Source organism: Nematolebias whitei, chromosome 9 (genome assembly GCF_014905685.2).
Source record: "Nematolebias whitei isolate Nwh7 chromosome 9, NemWhi1, whole genome shotgun sequence".
NCBI lineage: Eukaryota > Metazoa > Chordata > Actinopteri > Cyprinodontiformes > Rivulidae > Nematolebias > Nematolebias whitei.
The window spans coordinates 17,824,916-17,830,663 of NC_056506.1; the positions used below are offsets into that span (position 1 = coordinate 17,824,916).

General features: G+C 44.0%; 1 protein-coding gene across 1 annotated transcript in view; it reads left to right on the forward strand.

The window, feature by feature from the left end:
• The first annotated feature begins 771 nt into the window (after positions 1-771).
• The window catches only part of fggy (FGGY carbohydrate kinase domain containing), a 32,409-nt gene continuing 27,432 nt past the window's right edge, over positions 772-5,748 (forward strand). The window contains exon 1 of the mRNA XM_037682096.1: positions 772-883. The gene's annotated coding sequence lies outside the window, so the exon portion shown is untranslated. The remainder of the gene's footprint in view (positions 884-5,748) is intronic.

Sequence of the window (5,748 nt, forward strand, 5' to 3'; positions counted from 1 at the left end):
GATGGATTGATGGATGGATGGATGGATTGATGGATGGATGGATGGATTGATGGATGGACAGATGGATGGATGGATTGATGGATGGATGGATGGATGGACAGATGGATGGATGGATGGATGGATGGACAGATGGATGGATGGATGGACAGATGGATGGATAGATGGATGGATGGATGGATGGATGGATGGATTGACGAACGGATGGATGGCACCATGCCGTCCAGGCACAATGAAGCTGTTTTGACCATTAAAGTGCATTTATTAAGGAAAAGTTAACTGAGACACACCTTTGCTATAATGTCGAGCAAACAAATAATTGTTTTTAAGTGTTAATCTTGTTAAATTTCAAAGAACTGCAACAGTGAGTCCTCCCGTGTGCGCTCGCTTCACTCAGCTGGTGCAGGTGGAGGAATGCTGGAGAGCTAGCGGCTCAGACCGCGATGGATGGATGGATGGATGGATGGATGAATGGATGGATGGATGGATGGATGGATGGTGCCGTCCAGGTGAAATGAAGCTGTTTTGACCGTTAAAGAAACGCATAATAAATGCGACTTACATGCCGAAGTGGCTTATCTGTTTTTTCCTCTTCATGACGCTGTTTTTGACTGATGCAACTTATACTCCAGAAAATACGGTACCGGTAACCCTGCTAAAAATTCATAGAAACACACATCTTACAAATACAACTAGTGTGTGTATATATATTTGTGTTGGTGTGTTTGTTTAAGTGTTAAAGCTGTTAATAAATGTTGTGTGTTTGTCTTGCAGAGGGTGACCGATGGGGTCCAGAGGACCCAGGTTCGGGGGCTGGGCTTCGATGCCACCTGTTCTCTTGTGGTTCTGGACAGGAACTTTCAGCCGGTGTCGGTCACTCAGGATGGTGCGTGTTGTGCGTTAAATGTTTCTCTTCGTTTGTCAAACATGAGTCTGCTGCATGACATCAGACCTTTATCATGTCCTCTGTGGTTGAAGGTGCAATTTATGGTTCTCTATGTTCAGTAAAGGAGAGCAGAGGTGAGAGCAACACTGGAGCGACTTGATAAATGAAGTTACGGACCGAATACATCTCTTTACTTTCAGTTTCAAAACTCAGTGACTCACTAAACAGGAAGTGCTTTCCCCTTTTTAGCCATCAGCTCCAACATCTGACTTCTGGTGTTGTTTCTTTTTACAGCCACTAAGAAGAACCTGAACAGAACCACTAAACAGAACTAACAGGGCAACCCATCTGAACACAGAACATGGAAAATGTCCACCCATTTCTGTCCCAAGATTGCCCAGAAGGCCTTGCGGCTCACCCAGTTGCTTGCATTCAAGTACAGAATCAGAATAAGCTTAGAGAGAGATTATGCTCGTACAGTCGTCTGAAAGATGGACAGAGTGCACGTTGCTGCTGCTCCTAAGAGCGCGGCCCTCTTATTCTTTTAGATAGGAAAAGGGGAAAAGGCCATGAGGAGAGGATAGTGGTATTACAAAAAAAAAAGATTACAACAAGTAATTTCACTAATTCTGACTAAAATTTAACAGTAACCCACAGAACTGACTGTTTCTGTAAAACTTCTTCAAGTAACAAAACAAAAATACTGTTTTAATATTGAATGTAATCACTTTAAATCTACAAACCGGATCCCAAAAAAGTTGGGACACTAAACAAATTGTGAATAAAAACTGAATGCAATGATGTGGAGGTGCCAACATCTAATATTTTCTTCAGAATAGAACACAAATCACAGATCAAAAGTTTAAATTGAGAGAATGTATCATTTTAAGGGGAAAATCTGTTGTTTCCAAATTTCATGGCGTCAACAAATCCCAAAAAAGTTGGGACAAGTCCATTTTTACCACTGTGTGGCATCCCCCCTTCTTCTTACAACACTCAACAGACGTCTGGGGACAGAGGAGACCAGTTTCTCAAGTTTAGAAATAGGAATGCTCTCCCATTCATGTCTAATACAGGCCTCTAACTGTTCAATCGTCTTGGGCCTTCTTTGTCACACCTTCCTCTTTATGATGCGCCAAATGTTCTCTATAGGTGAAAGATCTGGACTGCAGGCTGGCCATTTCAGTACCCGGATCCTTCTCCTACATAGCCATGATGTTGTGATTGCTGCAGAATGTGGTCTGGCATTATCGTGTTGAAAAATGCAGGGTCTTCCCTGAAAGAGATGACGTCTAGATGGGAGCATATGTTGTTTTAGAACCTGAACATAGTTCTCTGCATTAATGGTGCCTTTCCAGACATGCAAGCTGCCCATGCCACAAGCGCTCATGCAACACCATACCATCAGTGATGCAGGCTTCTGAATGGAGCGTTGATAACAACTTGGGCTATCCTTGTCCTCTCTGGTCTGGATGACATGGCGTCCCAGTGTTCCATAAAGAACTTCAAATCGTGACTCATCTGACCACAGAACAGTCTTCCATTTTGCTAGACTCGATTTTAAATGACCCCTGACCTAGTGCAAACGTCTGAGCTTGTGGAGCTTGCTTAGAAATGGCTTCCTCTTTGCACTGTAGAGTTTCAGCTGGCAACGGCGGATGGCACGGTGGATTGTGTTCACTGACAATGCTTTCTGGAAGTATTCCTGAGCCCATTCTGTTATTTCCTTGACAGTGGCATTCCTGTTTGAGGTGCAGTGACGTTTAAGGGCCCGGAGATCACGAGCATCCAGTAGAGTTTTACGACCTTGACCCTTACGCACAGCGATTGTTCCAGATTCTCTGAATCTTTGGATGATGTTATGCACGGTTGATGATGATAACTTAAAAGTCTTTGCTATTTTACGCTGGGTAACACCATTCTGGTATTGCTGCACTATCTTTCTGAGCAACAATGGTGGAATTGGTGATCCTCTTACCATCTTGGCTTCTGAGAGACACTGACACTCTGAGAAGCTCTTTTTATACCCAATCATGTTGTCAATTGACCTAATTAGTGTTAATTGGTCTTCCAGCTGTTCGTTATTTGCTCAATTTCCTTTTTCCAGCCACTTATTGCTACTTGTCCCAACTGTTTTGGGATTTGTTGACACTGTGAAATTTTGAATCAACATATTTTTACTTTAAAATGTTACATTTACTCAGATTAAACTTTTGATCTGTCATCTATGTTATATTACAAATAAAATATTGACATTTGCCATCTCCACATCATTGCATTCAGTTTTTATTCACAATTTGTTTAGTGTCCCAACTTTTTTGGAATCTGGTTTGTACAAGGAATATTTAACTTTAAAAACACTAGTTTTAAACTTGAAAGTAGAGTGTGGAATTTTGAATTTACATGTTGGAATTGAATGCATCACAAATCTTCATATGATCAAAAAAAAAAAAAAAAACACAACCCAGGGTCTTCCTGAAGGCTCTCACCCACTCTACATCAGCATTATGACTGGACAGTTCTCCAGTTGCTTATTTAACAAACCCATTCTTCAAAGACTGACGGAGCTCAGCATTCTCTCCTGACAGTGAAGTCCTAACTTTCAAATATGAACTGAAAAGTTTTTTGCTCAATTTCAAAGTCGTTTACAGAAAATAACAGATAGTAGCAAAAAAGATGGCGGCGCACGGACGAGCAGCGGCTTCTCAGACTCCCAGGGGAAAAGCCAGTTTTTTTGCGCTAACATCAGATCTGAGCCCGACCTAGCTCGCTTTAAGCTGAGCAGAACTTATTAGCATAAGAAACGGTTTGGCATCTAAAACAGCAGTGACATATTTAACTCCTCCCTCACCTGGCAACAGTTCCCACCTGCCTGAAGACTGCCACCATCATCCCAGTTCCTAAGAGCTCTACAGTGACTGGTCTGAATGACTACCAGCCAGTAGCCCTAACCCCGATAGTCGCTAAATGCTTTGAAAAACTGGTCATGATCCACATCAAAACAACCATCAACATCAACAAGGACCCTCATCAGTATGCAGATCGTGAGAACCGATCAACAGAGGATGCCATCTCCTCTGTGGTCCACACTGCTCTAACCCACCTGGAGCAGAAGGACTCCTATGTCCGTATGCTCTTTGTGGACTTCACATCTGCCTTCAACACCATGATCCCCCAAACCCTGTTGGACAAACTATTCACACCAGGAATAAGCCCCTCCATTTGCAACTGAGTCCTAGACTTCTTAACAAACAGACCACAGTCAGTGAGGATCCACAACTTCTCTTCCTCCACCATAACCCTCAGCACTGGTTCCCCTCAGGGATGTGTGCTGAGCCCTTTCCTGTTCATGTATGATGGTGCAGCTACCCTTCCAGGCTGTCACATTGTCAAGTTTTCAGATGATACAGCGGTGGTGGGATGCATCACAAACAATGATGAGTCCAGCTACAGGCAGGAGGTGGAACACCTGGAGAGCTGGTACAGGAAGAACTTTCACATCAATGTAAAGAAGATGAAGGAGATTGTCATGGACTTCAGAAGGAACAACCCCCACCCCCCACCCCCGATCATAGGAGGATCTAAGTATTTGGGTGTACACATGAATGACAACCTCAGCTGGGGCAACAACACCACCAGCCTGATCAAGAAAGGTCATCAGAGACTCTACTTCCTCAGACGGCTGAGACGAGCTGGACTGGGAAGCTCAGTCCTCACCTCCTTCTACAGGTGTGCAGTGGAGAGCATCCTGTGCTCCAGCATCAACGTGTGGCATGGAGGCTGCACAGCTGCAGAAAGAAAAGCTTTGCAGAGAGTGGTGAAGGCTGCACAGAAGTCTGTTGGAGTCAGTCTCCCAACATCACAGACATCTACACCTCCAGATGCATGAAGAGCGCCACCTGCATCATGAAGGACCCCACTCACCCAGCACACACACTTTTTGCCCCGCTCCCCTGAGGAAGGAGGTTGAGGAGCATTAAGTGTAGAACCACTAGACTGAGGAACAGCTTCTACCCTGAAGCTGTTAGACTCATGAATCTCTAACCAGGATAATCACTGTAATGCCACTTTAATTGATGATATGTGACTTTATCCATGCTGCTGTGTTCATGCCCATCTGCTCACAACACACTCATGTTCAGGCTGCTGTTTATTAAGATAAGATATAACTTTATTGATCATGCAGGAAATTGTTGTGCCAGAGTTTCAGTACAAGTGAATATACCCAAGGAATCACACAAGATATAAAAATAACAGAGAATATAAAATACCAACAATTAAGTTTTAAAACCGGTGCAGACAGAAACATTAAAGTGTTTATTGTAGTACAGGATTAATTTTATGTGTAGAAAGAGGGAGGAGTTGAAAAGTTTGAAGGACTTCCTGTGTTGTTCTGTGGAGCACCTCGATGGTCTCAGTCTACGACTGAAGGTGCTGCAGTAAGAGTCCAGGGTGTCATGCAGGGGGTGTGACGTGTCGTTCAGGATCTGGAGCAGTTTCCTCAACATCCTCTGCTCAGACACCTCTGTCAGAAACTGCAGGTCCACTCCCAGAACTGAACCAGCTCTCCTGATGAGTTTATTGAGTCTGTTGGCATCAACTTTCTTCACCTGCTGCTCCAGCACACCACAGCTAGAAGATGCTGGAGACCACCGAGTGGTAAAACATCTGCAGCATGGTCCTGCAGAGACCACAGAGTAGTAAAACATCTGCAGCATGGTCCTGCAGAGACCACCGAGTAGTAACACATCTGCAGCATGGTCCTGCAGAGACCACCGAGTAGTAAAACATCTGCAGCAATGGTCCTGCAGAGAACACCGAGTAGTAAAACATCTGCAGCATGGTCCTGCAGAGACCACCGAGTA